Below are 20087 nucleotides of genomic sequence, written 5' to 3'. Positions count from 1 at the left end.
TTTAAAAGATAACCTTAATTTTCAGTCGATTAATTAAAACAATGAAGAGCAAAATTCTTACTATGACGGTGTAATAAGGGTATTTTCAAGATCGTCTAGAAGGATAAAGACAAAGAATTGGTCAAAAGAATTATTTATCTATAAGCTATGCACTTTCCTTTCAAGTTTGTTATTAATACTACATATTCGTATACGAAAACGTTTGCCTATACTTTTATAGGTCTTTAAATGTATTCATATGTCTTTATATGTTTTTAGTCTGTCCTCATCCTTTCTTTTTTCATTTCTACACCCACTATTGGCGTGTATCACTTTAAACGAACGCGTGTACACACGCACTTTTGCGTTATAGCCATCCCTTTTGCCCCCTATCCAGATAAATAGACAAATCTTGGTATTACGACGTAAACTTAACGACCATAAAAGTTTTACGCACCACGTGATTCTCGCCGCGCAGCACTTATCCGAACCGTAAATCGTAAGAGCGCGTACAGCAGAGCATATTTTAACATACAAAATACTTGTCCTCCAGTGGTAATTGAATGCTACCCAATGGTGGGCGATTGTGCCACTAACCAACACATTCTCATAACGATCGCAATGACAGGAGCTGATTTTCTCTGTATGTAGACAATTTTTATTAAAGTGACACCCAGTGAAAATTACTTAAAGTGTTCTGAAGTATAGGTATATATTGTTCACGGTGGACAGAAGACGGTAGAACATGGTAAACGATGTAAACATATAAATATTGTAACAATAATGATATACGCTCTCGAGGACCAACGGCTTACCGTCGTAATATCGTTACGCGTGTCCCGTTCGAGCGTGCGAATAATTCTCTTGCCCCCCACCCTCAAACCAGGTTGATGCACCTGCCGAGAGGTGGTTGTGTAACAAAATATTTGGAGCAGTTTACGCGGACACTACGATGACGATCGCGCGGTATACATTATTCATTCGTCCGCGATACATCTTCGGGTTGAATTAATACGTATACGCGCGTACGCATACACGGTGCATTTGAATCACGTATGAGACGGAATAAATTATCTACCGGCCGAGTTCCGTTTACGGTCCGATTGAAGCCGAGTTATGTAACACTGGCGGCCCGCAAACGCGGTCTAATCGAATACTAATAAAATCGCTGATACCGAGTTCGTATTTTCGTAACATGCAAATCAAACGGAACAATGCGGATGATAACGCCGCTGTTGCATCGATGAGACGACCGGGGCGGGGTAGCACACGTGTCCCACACGAATCGTGTACCCGGCGAATGATGGTCAATCGTGATGCTCTACGAGTCGTGTACGAGGCGTTCAATCGTCAAGTTTGGCGATCGTTTTTTACTCGCCGATTCACTCGTGGATTCCCATCGGTTGTCGGTGAATGTGACACGAGTCAAAAAAATGATATTATATTAATTGAGTTAACTGATAGACAAGTACTACGAGTGTTCTAGGATCATCCGAATCGTCTGGTGAAAATACTCGGCGAACGTACGCGATTACGATGCTCGTCGATTAGGGCTTCCGTACATCGTCGTGGAACAATACCGAGTGCGTTACCGTTGCGTGCGGATTGCTTTCGGCCGAATCATGACGAACAGAGAAATTTGCGTACCGGGTCATGGGATCAAAGAGGAAAATCGAACACCCGATACTCTTTGCCGCGATTCCGCCACCGATCGCACGTATACGTCGACCCTGATGCTGCTGCACGCGCGCCACGAGGAATAATTGATTTTACATTAACATTCGTTTTTAACGATGCCGCGAACGGCGTAGAAGGATATATCGATCGTCGGCTGTTGTCGATCGAACGATCGTATCGTTGCAACGTCGTTCCGTGCACGACCTAAACGGTATGTGATTAATTGTTTATGATTAATGTACGGGTTCTTAGACGCGTGACCGTAAAATATGTTCGTCTGCTCAGTGACACAAGGACAACACGTCCACCGTACTGGGAAGAAACTATGCTTAATTTTTTTTTTATCACGACAACGATATCGTGTATAAAATTAACTGTACATTTTTTTAAGCCTGGTGAAAGCTGGTTACACTCTATGCGTTCTAGACGCTAGCGTGCGCGTTTTGAAAACGCAGCTTTTAAACACCCACAATCAAACACGCGCGTCCGGAAGCGTCAGTGTGTACGTTGTGTGCCTGTGTGCAAAACATTTAGTTCAATTTTTTCGCGCCTAAAACGCGTTGTCTTGCGCAAGCAGCTTAAAAGATGCAATCGTCACCAAAACCATCTTATACATACAATGCAAACAGTATGGAACATTTTGAGTGATATGAAATACATTGTAAAATTCGACGTATTCTGGCTTAAGGATTACGCTTGATTTTCCAACAAAGAGATTTTTCGTTATATTCCTTCCGAGGATGACGGATATGTAAAACAAACATTCAATACACGTTTTTGCATTACTTCTTGAAATTATATATACATAATGCGTATTATATCTTTTGGAAGTTTTTTTTCTGCTCTGTCAAAGTTCAAATTAATCCGTAAAATTTATCAATCCTGACCACTCTTTCTCTCTCTCTCTCTCTCTCACTACTCGTGGGAGTGGAGCTACCAACCGGGAACTTTCGTTCTTCGTAGCGACGTAGTCAAAAGGATTACTGAAAAATAAGAGGAACTGATCAATTATTAATTTAACATATTTTTCATTTTTCACTTTGCTTTGTCATAAATTACTACTATTTTAAACTGTATTTCTAGTAAAATGGCTAATATATTCCACTAGGCAATGTAAACGGGCTTTTCCGTTAATAAGTAACCCAACATCTTTCCAAAATTGAGGGCACATGTTTTTTGATTTTTATCCAAAACAACTCGTATAATAAAAATTAAATTCATATTATGTATCGTCTTCTTAAATAAAACTCCTTAAAAAAATTCACTCACGAAAAAGAATATGCGGATTCGCTAGTTTATGTCTAAAAACAAAAATAAACTTTTTAAAAAAAGATCGTCACAAAATTTCGAAAAACCTTTTTTCTACATCTTCAGGTTAATTAATTGGTCTTAGACTTTTTCCAAGTCAATTTTTACTAGTCGCGTCTACTTTTAGGATGGTAATTTAAAAATGTTGAATCCTCGTCATTAATATCTACTCCCCCCGCAGAAGATGAGATACCGCCAGGTCATTGTGTCAGCCATTGAATACCGAAGGCTTATATTCAGGGTTGGACGAAAACAAATGGTGTACACAACGAATAAAAAATAATAGCTGGAATAACTGCAGGTATTGATTTGCGAATAGAAAGGATAACATTTTATTACAAACAATTCTAGTGTTTTTCATACTGTGAACGTGGAGCTCGTCTTCCGTTCAGTTATGGTGTTCAAACACCGACTACTAGTGATGGGAATAATCGAATGGAATAATTGAATAATTCAATTATTATTTTTCGATTATCAAAATAATCGAATGATTTTAATAATCCAAATAATGGTACCAGACATGTTTATCAAAAGCAAATTAATTTAATTATTCGAAAAAATTGCGTGTTTTACTCATTGCCCATTGGGTACTAAATTAAGAAGTCGACTGTCCATCAGTATTTTATTATTATTTATTTTGTTTATATTCATTGGTATAATTCCAGGTAGGTAATGGATTTAATACGTATAAATATTTGGATTGAAAATGTATTTCACTTTCACGCTTATAGACAATCATTTGATTATTTATACAAGCAGTTAAATCATGAATAATTCGATTATTCCCATCACTACCGACTTCGGTAAGTTCTGTGTCATACGATACAACGATTCAACGTGAAATACTCGCGTTAAACGCGACCGAAAGTGTAAATAAACGGTCTCGTGTCGACGGGCGTCCCAAACCAGTGACGACGACGACGTACGCGTTTCCGTCATAGTTTTCACTCGAAAGCCGCGCACGCGCGCGCATAACAATATATTACCACGTATGACCGATCGCTTCATCCTTTCTCTATTTCCAGGGAGAAAAACGGTCGTCCTACCATATACACCAATATAGGTATGCGTGTTTAAAGACTTCCCGAGACGAACCCAAAGACAATCGTTTTCTTTCTCGGTAAACAAAACGTAACGGTGATATATATGTCTACGGTTCGTATGTGAGCGTGTACCAGTGTTCGGGGAGTTCGATATTTATTTCATCAGATACTGTCTGCGGACAATGCTATGTGTATGCGTGTACGTTAAACATAGCGTAATAGCGTCCATTCGCGATCAATTCTAAAGGAACAGACCAGCGCGAACGGACCTTTCAATTAATAACGGATAGAATGTGGCTTACGAGGTATTTGTTCGAACAGTCCGCTTTTAACTGTCACGTACGATCCATACAACCGACGATCTATTGTTGAGTTGAATACTGTTTTCTCGAAATAATATTTTTACAATCTGTACGCACAACGAGCACACAGATGATTTGTAAAACAACAACGAATAGTTATACAGCAACGCTGTTCAATGATACTAACAACTCTATAACCAAAGTTATAAAATAATAAAAAATTGAATCAAAGTTAAAAGTTAGTTAAACGGTTATCACTAGTAAATTAATATATAACTAAATTCTTAATTTTTAGCCTGGGCTATTATTATACTTTTGAATGTGTTTCGAGTACAAAATTCATCATCGGGTGTATACATAATCAATATAATCGAGACTATGAACATTGCATATACCTGATGAAGATTTTTTAATTAGCAACCGGTCGTAGTTTACAAATTCAATAATGCTCCAGGATAAGCATTAATTTATGTATTTATTTCTATACATAAAATATTTGGTTATTTATGTATTAAACTAAAGTTGATAATCATTTATGAAATTCTCGATCAAATCGGTTAGGCTAAAATTCCCGAGTTCAAAAGCTAATGGTGGACGCCTGGTGACTTGCAAATATTTGCAATATTCCTTAGAATTAATTTGAAATCCATTTTAAAATTTCAAGTTAAAAATCACACCAACTGCACAACTTCAAAATTTAGTGGTTATCTTGCAAATACTTGCAAGTTTTAAGAAGAAAATTGCAAATACTTGCAAATTAAAATTTATCGTTTGGTGCTAGTATCAATTTTTAGGTCGTAACGGGCAGGCCAACCTAACAGTTTTAAAAGTTTATAGTGACTACCTGAATGAAAAGAAGCTTGCAATTTCTTGCTAATTATTATCATTCGTTTGGTGTTAATTTCAATGTTCTATGTCAAAATGGGAAGACCGCGTGAAGTTGACTCAACTTTCAATTTTTCAGTTTCAGGTCAAAGTTTGGACTTGCAAATACTTGCAAATAACTTGCGACATAGTTGCACAGATTTCAAAAAAAAGTCGCAATACTTGGAGGAGGGGGGCAACTTTATAAACGCAGAAGTAGTAATTATTATTCTATTGTTGTTTCAACTTAACAGATGAAACGGGTACATCCTAGGATAATAATAATGTACGAGTAGTCTGAAGTAAATGCCGGCCGCGTAAAAACAATTCCGGACTTCAGCGAACCCAATGTGTACATATCCCCGACTTAACCTGTCAGACTTTGAGATCAACCGACGGTCGGACTTTGACCTTTATGTATAGGTATATAAATGACAATTGTGTTGCGCATAAAACGAACCCTCAAGATAAAACGAAAAGTGATTCCGACCTGAAATGCATATTAATTCATGCCGTTGTGTTTTCCTCGAGCAGGTGTTTTCTTTAACCGTGATGCTCACGACACGTCGACACGAACAAAACCGGACCCTCGTCCTGAAAACATTGTAAGCTCCCAATATCTCAACTGAACCCTATACTCCCACGCTTTGCCTATCAATAAACGCTCGTATGTAGCACATGTTTTGTACTGTTCGAGTGTTAAGGCACAAACAAGAATCAAATATTAATACTCCTTTGTACATGATAGGTGTGTTGTAAGATCGTTGATGGAATTTTTATCATTCATGTGTTTATTCACACGACTGAATTGAGTGTATTCAAAGAATATTTTTTTAAGTCGGATAAGTGATATTGATATATCAATTTGGTGTAATGAAATTACAATAAGGTAAAAAGAAAAAAAATTTAAATATTTACAATAATATTGTCGTCGGGTGAACACGTTGGAATACCATGGTATAACCGTAGAAAATTATTAACAATTGTTGTTTCCATCGATGTAAACCTTTTTTTATCAAGACGAATACAATCGGTTACAGCAACGTCTAATCTAGTGGCTACTTCCTCGCGGGCGCTACCAATTTTGACAATAGGCATGTCTGTATATTATAAAGTCATTGATGTGACGTATAATGTTATGATTAAGCATAAATGACAGAGGTATCTTTCCCTTTTTTTATACTGCGAGAGCGCGTGTGTCAAATTCGGAGCCCAGTGGGTCGTTCCGGATGTCCGGACCGGTCCGGAAGCTCGGGGACGGAAGATACATGCAAACGAATTTTGAACATATTTAATATAGTAAGTCGCATCTGGATTTATGTTAATTCTCCGGGCGCCAACGAATCGGCCGATTGTCATAATATTTAATAGAGAAATAATAAAACGAAAGTGAAAGAGCCGCGTCGTTAAATACTGACGCATTGAGTTGCGTACACATGTCTTAAGTTTTTTATCGTTATCGCAATCAATTGTATACAAAGCATTACAGTATAAACACGAAATTACACTACCGGTTGTCTACAGTGTTTTTACTCGCTTTAAATCCAAACTCGTATGATTATAATTAACTATTTTTAACACGAGTGACTTTTTATGGTTTATTCATACATCAAGCACATACGATCGTATGTCGCCGAAGCGTCTGAAATATTTTCGCGTTTAATGCCTTATGAGCATAAAAGTTTTATACGCCGATGGAATACACTTACACAGAGTATTTTGTACACTGGCGAATTATTCCAATTGAAAGGTAGTAGTATAATTACGTGCTTACACCTAATCCTATAAGTTGTTTATTTTTAATTCTTTGTGCGGACTGAATCCACTTGAAGTTTGAAATGTATAACAATACATTATTCACATCATTTTAGATAAAACGCAAATGTGTAGTGGGTTTATGAATAAAGGTTGTTGAATTAATTTAAAAAGCATTAAAAGTAGAATCCGCATCGGTATTCAACAATAAACGTCTCAAGGGTCCATTAAGCACGATCTAGGATAAATGGACGTAGCCGTTTGGACGTGGAAACAAATGGACATAACAAATAAATAAATATATATAAAAATCAGTAAGTAAAATAAATAAGTTATTTATATTTATTATAATATGTAAATTTTTATGTCAAAAATATTCATTCAAAAAAACTTCACCATCGTGATTTGAATTAATTAATAACTTCTTACATGTACTCTTGAATGCAATTTGTACATGACTAACACGGTTATAGATATGTATTGTCGTGTCTCGTGTATCACCATGTTTCGATAAAGTGTGATAATTATTACGAGTTTTATAAACCAATAAGTTATATACATTGATATAAAAGATACGTATTGCCAAAACGATAAAATTCGATAAGGTTTGATATTATGATACGATACCATTAGTTATATTATGAACATAAAATTCAATGGTTTTATAACTTATATATACATTTTTTTTTTATGTCCATTTGTCCTTATTCGCATTAGCAGATAAACAGTTAGAAGTTGCATGTGAAACATAAAAGGTTAACGAAAAAAACAAGAATATGGAACTTTAAGAAGAAGTAGAGAGACTATTATTATAATAAGAAATATCATATAAATCGATTAATGCTGATTATATAACAAAATGGGTCTTAAGAAGAATTAACTCGAGTATAATATACGCATTAAGTAGACGAATATTTTATTCCAACCATATAGCTATTTATAAACAAGTTATTTACTCGAAGTGAAGTGATGTGAAAATTGAGCGGATAAAAAGCATTATATTCTTAACCATATTTTTTATCTTTGAAAATCGAAATCAAACGTTTTGTCAAAATATAAGCAGAAATGATCAGTAAGTACTGCGATTAGCAGTGTTGTACGAAAATTATATGAACTTTCTTTTAAAATATTTTAAATCCTATTGTGATGTTGAAAAGCGTTTTTTGTAAATATGTACATCATTATACAGTGAAATACTGAAATGTTGGTAGAAAATGAATCTCGTCAGATACATAAATGATGTTGAGAACTTTTGAAATTATATATAAGGCATTAGCGTATTTGGTAGTGATGATCAAAACAAGACCAAGACCAAGACTTTCAAAATCTTGGTCTTGATCTTGCGCAAGACTCTCGCAAGACTCATGCTATTTTCGCAAAATATAAAAAAAAACTAAATATCTATCTGTTATACCTGTGTAAGTTTTTTGCTATGACTTCTAACATAGAACTTAAGACCATTATATTATATAGTATATTAATAATAAAAAACAATTAAATAATTTAATTTTTATTATAGGTACTCGTTTAAAACTGCATTTTAAAATATTATGTTTATATTATTTTACTTGTATTTATATTTTATGAATCAATTTACCAGCATAATTAACTTTGTAAGTTCCTATTACATCTTCTAATTCATTCACACTCTCGCTTTGGTCCACTACATCTTCAATGTCACTAATTTTAAAGGTACAGTAATAACAACTAACAAGTCGTATTACCAACAGACTACAAGTTTACGACAGTAATGAAATGATATGCTGTATAAGACACTAGTTTAAGTACACAATGTTTCGTATGGAAAAATCACACAAGCTATGAACGAAAATAAAAACGTACTTTCAATCAAAATGATATCTACCGTAGTCCGTAATGACTTCCAACAATTATTAGTATATTCGATTCAAAGTAGAGGTGTATTATGGATATAAGTCATAAATTATTCAATGAGCAAGACAACTTTCGATGATTTCATCGATTTTGGGGAAAAAAATAATTTTTCTGTAATTGCTAAGTATGAAACAAATATATTATGTTATTTTTTAATATTAATTCCAATTGTTTCTAATCATTTTTTCAATAATTCGTCATTTCCTCGAATACTAATCAAAATTAATAAAAATAAAAATAATTTCTTATTATTTTCGTTATAAATTATTAGTTAATGAAAAATAGATAACTAATGTATTTTCGAGGGGAAAAAAAATGTACAAGACTGCAAGGATATAAAAAATAAACTATTATCGCAGACTATAGATTATTGATTATAATTATAGACAATATATTTTTCTTTATAATCTATGATTATTACACGGACCGTGATATTGTTGTTAAAACGGTTTATATTTTAATTACGAAATTGGGTACTGTATTGAGGAGGAATACATGATAAGCAAGTAGTCATAATAATGTGATTTGACCTAAAATCACAGTCTCTGCATAACAATAAAAAAAAAAAAAAAAAAAAGGTTAGGTAAGGGGAGAGTTAAAATTTCCCTTATGTCTTCTTATACACGCCATTAGTATAAGGTATAACACACACGAACGAGGTAAAGGTAAAAACTTATAATAATGATTGATGTTGACATTGTTCGACCTACGTTTATTTCGAATATATATTTTATACAAACTCGGATAATTCTTTCGAGGCAAATGACCCGTCAAAGCTTTGCGATCAATTGTTGTTTGCATTATAATATATTATATATATACGCATATATTTTACTTTTTTCTGTTCCACTTAAGCATGGGCGTTTTAAATCCTTGCAATTTATGGGATTCATATTCACAAATACGCTTCCACAATACGAGTATAATATAATCGAGTTTTTCTTCCAACATTTTACAATATTCGATAGACTATTATGTACATATTATGTATCGTGCGATGCGTTTTATGCACGCATGTAATTCGAAACTTTTGGTGGAAAAATTATCAAACGACCAAATGAAACATTTTTTTATTATATGTAATCAAATTCATTCGTTTGCGTTAATCTGAGATGACTTCAATTTAATTGAAGAAACGATTTTTGAATACGCCGTAAGAAACGCCTCTGCCGGGAACGAATGTTTAACCGTGAGTTGAGGCTGGAACAATAATACCGTGGTATTGGTATGCTTCTCCGTGCATATTACACGTTCGTGCTATATCTCCACGCAGCACTTAATGCGGTCGAAACGGCGATTACGCTGGACCGTATACGTAACGGCCACGTGCGTGCCACCTGTTGCGTTCCAAGTCGTGAACAACTATTAGCATCCATCACATATGAAACTGCTGTAAAACGTCGTGTGCACACATTATACAGACATACCGGAACCGAATACTCAAACCGTATTTTACACGTACTTACCTATATGAGACTGTGACTGATCACATTTGTTCGCACGTGGTTTGCGACGGGTTTTTTCGTGTTACACCTGTGCGTAAACAATTTATCGCTTCTGAACAGCTTATGTTTCGGGGACGCATAAATCCGCTAAATGCTTGCACGGTTTGTTTTTTTTTTTTTAAATCAAAGTTATTTCATCAATTACTCTGAACGTTACAGCACGATCATAATTAGAAAATAAGGAGGGAGTTGGTGTTGGTAGAATCCAGCTTCGTCAATCCACAGCCGTTGTAAGAAATGACTTAAATGAAACCCATGAGTGTATGCAAATTCAACGGATACGGCAAACCTAGGGTTCCTAATCTCTGGTCTAGTTGGAATAGTTGGTACAGCGAACGGTTAGCAACCTTTCCAGGCAAAGACCTAGACGAGTAGATAAGAACTATTTCGAAAACCAAGGGTCGTCATAATCGCTATAAACGCTTAAGAGCTGTAACGGTAGTAACTGACATATTTCGGTGAAGCCTGTGTTTCGGAGACGCATACGTCCGTGAAATGTTATGCACCGTGTTACAAGTGCTTTTATTTATTATTTTAAATATTACAGTACGCAGCCCTAGAATAATTCGTCCTGTGCAGGCGCGCACGAATTGATCTACGACCAGCGAGGAATGACGTGGATCGGCACACAACGCGTTCTCCCAATTACCGTTTCGGTGTCTGCTCCTCTCCGTACACCGTCCACGTGCCGTGCATATTATTATTTTTTATACATAAACCGGTCTCGTTCCCATAAATAATCGTATGGAAACCTAACGTAGGCAGTGTAAAAAATAAAAAATAAAACCATTATATTATCGCGTTTCGTTTTCGATCCGATGGGTTTCGCAGCACGTTAGCCACTGAACGCGGAACGGCCGGTATCACCGGGGGAGGGGGGATAGCGGTTGAAAAGTTTTACGGCGTACGGAATAACGCACGCCGTCGGGGACGCATCGCGCAATCGGATCTCGAAGGGAATGTGTTGTGTGCAAATATTACACGCCATTAGGCGAGTACGTGGGTCCCGTTGGCGTCCGTCCAGGTTATCAATCGACCCGATCGCCCGGGGGGCAGGTGAGGGTGGGAGTGATAATATGTTAATGGTAATTGGCCCGAAGGATGAAAAACGCATAGTTGTCCTCCGGTCCTCCGAACAGCGTTCGTTAAGGCAGAGGTGGAACTAGGAATTTTTACGTCCGGAGAAAATGTTAAAATTACGCCCCATCATGGGACCGACAATCAAATACTCTTCCCAAGAATTTTTTTCTAATAATTAATATACAATCATACTCATTGAGTTTTAACCTAAAATCGGTATTTGACAATGTTAAAAATATCAAATCAGTTGTTAATAATTACAAACATTACGCCCTCTAATAAAATGTTACACCCGGCGATGAATCCTCGTCTTCCACCCTCAAGTTCCGCCCCTGCGTTAAATTACGGTTTCTAAGCTAAGACCAGGTGCTACGACCGCCTACATCGACTGCTCTACACAAGTAAACATCTTATCGCGGTTTTTAACGTCCGATCGACGTGTGCGGCGGCGGCAACAATAGTCGTTACGTTTCACGATCGTAGTGTGTTGCGCGCGTCATTTTATTCTGAACGAATTTATTATATATTTTCATTAATGAATTAGTTCGATTGAAAAACGTCGAAAACTCTATTCACTAATCAACTGATCATAAGCTGTTAGTTGAAAAAGTCCTATTATATATATATATAAATTTGAAGTATACATTATTTCTTCTTCTTCTCCCTCTTCTTCTAATAAGACTATGATTGTTTTATTATTATTTGTAATTACGAACTCCGTTATTAGTGATCTGTAACGATAAAAATAAAAAAAATAAAACCACGTGGGTGTACAACAAAATATCGAACCGAACTAAGCTAAACTAAACCGAAAACGAATGCCAGTCGCAGCGTTCAGTCATGTTGTAAAAAACCAAAACGTTGCGTAAAATCGTTGTGGCTGGTCGGAGCTCGGAAACCGTCACTTGGCGTGACATGGACTGTTGGAAAACGTGCGTGCGACGGTTAATGTTCTAGCGAAGACTACGGAGGAGGTCCTGGGTGGAAAATGAATAGAGGATCCGGACGAGGCGCGGCGACGGGCGAATGACGATGGTGGTTTATTCTTACGGATTCGTTTGGTTTCGAAAAACGATTCCGACCGGAGCCGAGGTCGGACGGACCGGTTCCGTCGAGTACGGTCTGATGATGATTAACATTCCTTTTTCGAGTACGAATGAACCTAATCGTTTCGTGAACGCATTTTTGCAACGACAATAAATTGCATACGACCTCATAACCTTTGGATTTCGATTTGGTTAAAATTCAACGTTAACAGTTTGAACTAATAACATAACACGCGTGCAATATGCTATGTACATAAGCAAAGTGTTCAGTTTATTCGAGTCGTTGCGAATAATATTTTTTGAATAACGATAGAAAATGAAAAATTATTATAAATGTTATTGTTTTTTTTTTTTTTTTTCTACCGGAAACCAGAATATCGTAAATGTTACCGGATTTTTTCCTTCAATATTTTTCGATCGTTTTGAAAACCGTTGAGAAATTCACTGAAAACGATTCCTCGAACGCACCAACGGACAACTTCAAACGGATTCGCTTCACGGTAAATAAATATAATGCGTTTAGTCGTACCCGCGGTGTTGCGAACAGTGTCACCAAAATCAAATTTTTTTTAAAGCGAAATCTAAAATTGTTATCCCACCCGCCAACTCAATTTTTCCAGTCAACGATTGTGCACACAACACTTCAAGTTGTTTAACCTTTACACTGTTCTAGGTTTGATCATGTTAAACAAAGTAAATTGATTATAAATCAATGTTTTAACCATAATCAATTATAACTAATTAATAAAGCAATACGAAAAAATTAAATAAATTACTATAAGTTAACTTTTAAATACTCGCTTACGCCCGCAACTAGTCGCGAAAACCTGATCCGACCATGCAACAACAGAGGAGTAATCGAAGTCGACAAACAAGCTCGAATCAACGTAACGGACAGCTGTTCAGTCGCACAAATCTACAAACGGCAAAACACTGCAAAGTAGGATTAATTCGTGATACGCGCGCACAAAGTTTACGTACATTATTACACGAGAACACCTGGGGTGCTGTGCGGGATATGCGTTAAAATGTACAGCCAATTAATCGTAAACGTACCTACTGCGCGTAATTATTTTTTGTTTATTTTTATTTTTTTCTAGGGAGAAGCGGCGGGTCCGCCTTTTTTAATTGTCATATTGTGTGGCTAAAGGATTATTTACCAACACGTTGAGAACGAGTTCCACGTTTTCTGTCAAAATAATGACTGTTTCTGGACATAAAACAACAAAAAAATGTATACATATTCCTGTATATACTCGTATATAAACGTAAACGTAGGGAAAATTCCGGAATAGGTTTTTAAAAATTGTAAAATGTAAAATAGTAATAATTAGTATGCTTTATTACTCATTATTAGAGCCAAGGACTTCATGCCCTTAAAAATCTTAAAATATGTATGCATTTATGCCCTAATGAATTAATATGCTGTTAAAATATGCATTGAAAAAAATTATATTTGTAATAATACGAATAAATTAAATAAAAAAATTGAATTAGTAATAAATAATAATTATATTTTTAGATATAATGGATATAATGATCTGAGTTAATAATTTTCTTTTTTTCACATTTGTTTTCATCTTATATTGAGTTTTTGTTTAAAACAACAAATTTAAAATTGTTTTAAAAATAAATTAAAATGAAAACATTTTTTCTATTTTTAATATAGTACTAATTACCTTGAGCATTAAATTGGACTATAAGATATTTTCCTTGGTTGGAAAATTTAAATGACTACCTGTTATCAGCCAAAATATTTTTATATTTAGAAAAGGAACGTTTTACGTCTACGGGATTTATTGGTGCAAACTTAAAAAATGGTAGGTAACTACTACGAATTTCTACAGGAAATCTGTTTATAAATTCATTTGTTCCCTTTAAATTTTTCGATATTTTTTGTAATTAATAAAATCCAACCTTTTTCTCCAGAACTTTTTTTATTTTGTTATCAATTGCCTTAGCTTGTGCAGATCCTTCAATTTTTGTAGAATGTGTATGTTCTTTTATAGTTTTAATTCTTTCAATGAATTCAGTTAGGGCCACACCTTGAATTTCAAGTCGAGTAATAGATGTAGAAATAAATCCATAATTTTTTTTATAAAATTAAAAAACTTACTCCTTTATATAAATAATTGTCAAATATACACATATAAATGAAAAACGGTCAAATATGCAAAATATGCAACTATAAATTTTAAATATAAACTTGTATTGCTATGAAACAAATTTCTATACTACTTAGCTATGTTTTTGATGATTATTTAAAAACATGCAAACTCCTAGAAGTCCCGAACCCTACTCATTATATAATATATTTATACATTTTATTTGCAATTCTCATGGAAAACTTTGAGATGACTATTACATTTGTTGGTCAGGTCATTCTTTTAATACATTTTTTTCTGATAATTAGCCTTTGAAAAGTGAAGGTACACGTTTTGAATACCTGGGCCGATTGACAATCGCATTAGCTAACTTTGACGAAAAATCAACAAGACACTATAGTTTCAAATCGAATAGAAAAATTTTCGTTTCCGATTACTCGTCAGCTCTCATAACGAAGTATGCCTAGATACATCTCGAGTGCATTGTATAAAAATCAAATTCTTCGATTCTTCGATACAACCGATTTGACTATAATGTGCCACCGACGTGTATGTATGTTTAATCGTATTTACTGTTATATTATTATTTTTTTAGTATTTACACATCATGTGTTATTATTATAATATATGTCCGTTCCAGCGTTCGACCCCGTAACGGACAGAAGAGAATAAATTATACATTGCGTATTACTCAAACGTGTTGATAATGTACTATTGCGGTGACGCGCGCGAAATCGCGAAAACGAGTAAAAGCAATTTCGCGGGTATAATGTCGAAACGTATTTGGCGCGCGAGAACCTATGCGTTATTATTAATATTATTATTATTATTATACTGATTTTACGACGACGGGTCGATTTTCGATTTAAAATCGTATTATTATTATCATTACGGACGTACTGAGCAAATAACTAACCTAACCAACCTGCTGCTGTGTGTTCTGCAACATGTATGCACATCGTACAACCGTAAAAAAAAAAAAATAAAAAAAATTTAAAATCTTATATAAATATACCGCAAACATACACGAATATATAAATGATTCGACGTGTACGCGATTTCTACGATTATTGCAATACAAATAAGCTGCATCCGTGGTTCTATCGTAATGCGGATGCTAAAACCGATGCGTGATTACATGTTGTCCGTTCACATACGTACATACATGTTTTGTATACAGAGTGGTTTTCGCGAACACGCAACTCTGTTATTATTTTGATCGGTACGGTAATAATATACTGTTGATTGTACTCTTCCGTTATAGTTTTAAGTCCGTCATTTGATTTGCGACATATTCTTAAGGGATTATTGTTATATTTTAAAGTTCCTGATGTGTCATAATGGCTCGTTCCACTTTTCTTACCGTAAGCTGACTCATTCGATTTGCACGTGTCGAAATTGAAAAAGAAACGTTCCGCCGTCCAGATCTACATGAATACTGCGTAAAAATAGTTAATCCTTTAAAAAAAAAAAAAATTACACAAAAATACATGTGTGGTTTAGATTACGAGTTTGATCGTATAATATTTCATAGAGTACAACGATTTTTATCTTATCGTCTGTAATTGACCAAATTCATTCATAGCAAACTTGTATGATGCATTGAATGTTGACGTTGTGTTCAGTTTAAAATTAAAAAAAAAAATAATAAAACGTGAAAGGTAATCGACATCATATCCGGGAAGCAAGATCCATCCATGTGCGTGCGCAATTATAAATCGCGAAAGTGTTATTTAGTTGAAAACGAAAACCCTTAAAATATGTTTCTGGAAACACGTGTAATATGCATTTAAAATTGAATACAGCTGGAATAAATCAGATCTTATGATGGAAAAAATGGTTGACGCTATGCTTAATTATTTATCGTTCCCGTGATAATTTTGTCGTCATTACCATAAACGTACTTAATTTTTACCGATAAATATAAGCATCCTGAGTCAGAGTGGGTATACAAAAAATTAATCCGCGTCTAAAAATGTGAAAATAAAAATATTTCTTTCGTCGTCGGATTTATATTCGTCGATTTATTTTATTGGAATAGATCAGGAATGGGCAACTGTCGGCCCACGTAATTTTTTTATCTGGCCCTTGCTACATTTTCAAATTACTTCATAACATTTTACCGTTTATCGGTATTTCATTTTATTACGTTGATCGTAAAATGTAGATATTATATTCTTATCCAGTATTGAAATTCAGCTAAATTATTAAACGTCTAAACATAATTTATATATATATATCAATATCGGTATAGTTAACATAGCTATTGGTATTAGGTACTTATTTTATTGTATTGATTCAGTCATAAGATTAAATTATATAAAATAAATGCCAACTGTCAATTTTAATGATCTTTTTTTTTCATGCTTTCTTTAGTCGGGTTCACTAGATTTTATGCTCTACAAATTGATCCTTTAATTATTTTGAGTTGCCCATCCCTGCTTTAAATGATGAGAACGAAAACAAAAATGCGTTTTAAAATTATAAAAATAAGTATTAAATACGGAAGGTAAAAGAAATAAATGGATTAAGTTAAAAATATGTAAAATACGTATTATTGGTATTATTTCGGTGAAGTATTTGTAAAGTTGCATCCTAGTAAGCCACTCTTTTTTTTTTTTTTTTCATTAGTTTCTTATTTTACATTCGTTTTCGGACGAAATCGTATTTGTCTCTTGTTCTGCAGAAAGCGCGGGTTTCCTGCGTGCTGCGAAAATAAATACACCAGGGACAAACCACGTTGTCTTGTTTATTTTTTCTATATCCGTTTATTGTCCTCGTTTTTCATCGACAGTACACGCGTAGCTGTTGTAGACGTTTGGGGCGCACACGTCGCGACGGATCGAATAAAATGATGTTTGAGAAACACGCGCCGAACCGAGCAGCAAGTGATAACAATAAATACACTAGTACTCTGCACGATCTGTAATTTTATGGGCCGGACTGAAAATGATAATAAAGGACCGGAGTTGACTGAGAACCGATTGCTAAATTTTATTTTCGACCTGATTGAAAATTTAAAATGATTTGTTAGACAGGACCGAGACCGCCGCACCGGTTCGTACCAACAGATTTCGGTCTGTAATGGTTTATAAACCAATGGGACCTATTCCGATTTTCTTTTCCTACCGGACCGGGCCAAAAATATAATATAATTCGATAGAGTGAACAAACCATTCGAACTAAAAAAAATTTCGGACGGTGAAAGTTTTGAATTATAACATATAATCGGTAATTGGCATAGATTTAAACTACTCGTAGATTGTTACAAAACTGCTGTTCAAAACTGATAACATGTAGTACATAGAAACATACCCACTAACATTAATTATAAATACGAATGCAGTCGAACGGCAGCTATATACCTAATGCGTTTGGATTAGGGGTAGGCCACCTTTTCGTAGGAAAGAGCCGTTTTGGTCTACAGCCTAAACTCGTTTTTCCCTTTCCAGATATTCAACACCCATTTTAAAAATCATATTTACTATAAATAAACGCCGTTAATCCCTTAATATTATCATTATATAAAACGAACCATCTGAGTTGGGTCCCGAGTACTAGGGGCTAATCGCAGGTAGTGTACTAGTTGGGTTCCGGATTTTTATAGGTACTACATTAGTTAGGTTCTGAATTATTTTAGGTATTACACTAGTCTCTGAATATTTTTTGATAAATACACATTGTACTTTGTAAGATACATTTACTAACATTCTCCTTCCCATTTTAAGACATTTAGGACTGACCATGTTCTATTTAGACCACAGGTATGAAGAAAAATGTTTTTTTTATATAGTTTATTTTCCATTAAAATATAAATTATTAGAATTATGTTGGTAAAAATATTAAAAATATTAAAATTGTATTAATATTATTGTATCATATAATATTTTTATTACACTATAGGTACTAAATTTCCAATACTATTATATAAAAATATTATATAAGTTATAGAATTTTAAAAAAAATGTGATCCTGTGGTCTAAGTAGATCATAGACCGTCCTAAGTCTGTTAAATTAAGAAGGAAAATATTTGTATAATATTGTACTTACCAAAAAATATTCAGGAACTAGTGTATACCTAAAATAATTCAGGACCCAACTAGTGTAGTACCTATAAAAATCCGGACCCAACTAGTGTAGTACTTAAAATAATTCGGGACCCAACAAGTGTAGTAATTTTAAATTCGGGACCTAATTCAGATGCAGTAATTTAAAAATATTAAATATAAATAATAAATTATACCGTAACCTAAGAAACAATTTTGATAGAATTTTAATTTACATTTTACGACCCACATAATATTGATGCATTTTCCAAAAAGCCACAGATGGCATGTCATGGAGCCGCAGGTTTCCGACCCCGAGTTTAGATTCATCGATTATCATTGCGCACCAACCCCTATAGGCACTCGTAAGTATTGCGGACACAATACCTGATGATAGGTGGGTGGTTCCGTGGTTGACAGGAGCACACAGATTCTAGGATATACAAGTTATTTATAGCGATTTGGATTTTGGCTATAAGACCGTTTCGAAATTGCAGTTATAAATCAATGTACTCATCATTTATCGTAGTTATACTTGGATTTTCTTGGGCAATACCATATGAAACATACATCAGCGACACTGTTGATTGTACGTTCATTAACGTGTACGCCAATACAAATTATTTTTCAGCTTATTTTTTATTTATTTTTGTTTTTTTTTATTTTATTTCAGATCGCTCCGGCCACTGGTATAATTGAACGCTCTTTGTTGTGAACAAGGTATATTTTTAAATTTTTTTTTTTTCTTGTGAACTATAATCTATTATGTATACTATAGTTCAGTGCTTCCCAAACTTTTTCGACTCACGGCGCCCTTCTCTAAGTCATAACATGACAAATCATAAGGACAATTTTAGACCGAATAGTATTTCATGATGGTGCGGCGCCCCTGTATAGGCATCGTGGCGCACCAGGGCGCCGCGGCACAAACTTTGGGAACCGCTGGTATAGTTGGTCCGGCAAACGTTATTGTTTTGACCATAGTAAATGTTTATAAACTTTAATTGCTGTATACGGTGTTGTCCGTGAAAATATTTGCGAGTTGTATACCCGTCAAATGTATTCATTCTAAATGATTTATCTAACGAAAAAAAAAATAAATGTATTGCCCGTATCAATATAAAAATTAATGCTAATTAAATTGTTAATAAACTGTATAAATATCATAACTGTACAAATTAATTGTAATTTAACTAAGTTAAATTCTAATTTCTATATTTTATTTTAACAATTCGAAATGAAAGATGCTAAAAAAAATTTATTTAAAATAATGATGTATTTTTTTAATTTTTTATTTTCAATTCGTATTTTTTGATTTTTATGCAAATATAACGGTTTTAAGTGCATATTGTAGCCCTTATAATTGTATTTTAGTATAAATCCTGGATTATTATTATTATTATTTTTAATATTTCACAAATTATTTGTGTACGTGATAATCGGTTGTTACCTATCTTAGACCCCTTAGGGGTATGTTAGATTAA

General features: G+C 34.3%; 1 protein-coding gene across 5 annotated transcripts in view; it reads left to right on the top strand.

The window, feature by feature from the left end:
• LOC112692512 (cardioacceleratory peptide receptor) overlaps positions 1-20087 on the top strand; it is a 342250-nt gene that overhangs the window by 200595 nt on the left and 121568 nt on the right. For 4 of the 5 annotated variants that reach the window (XR_003149419.1, XM_025567189.1, XM_025567188.1 and 1 more), the window contains one exon: positions 19277-19323. The exons of the other annotated variant lie outside the window; for it this stretch is intronic. The gene's annotated coding sequence lies outside the window, so the exon portion shown is untranslated. The remainder of the gene's footprint in view (positions 1-19276; positions 19324-20087) is intronic. 5 annotated transcript variants of the gene reach the window in all.

The sequence above is a fragment of the Sipha flava genome, unplaced genomic scaffold (genome assembly GCF_003268045.1).
Source record: "Sipha flava isolate LNK unplaced genomic scaffold, YSA_version1 74_pilon_pilon, whole genome shotgun sequence".
Classification (NCBI taxonomy): domain Eukaryota; kingdom Metazoa; phylum Arthropoda; class Insecta; order Hemiptera; family Aphididae; genus Sipha; species Sipha flava.
The sequence above is the reverse complement of the archived record's forward strand: the minus strand, read 5'-3'. Positions and strand labels throughout refer to the sequence as shown.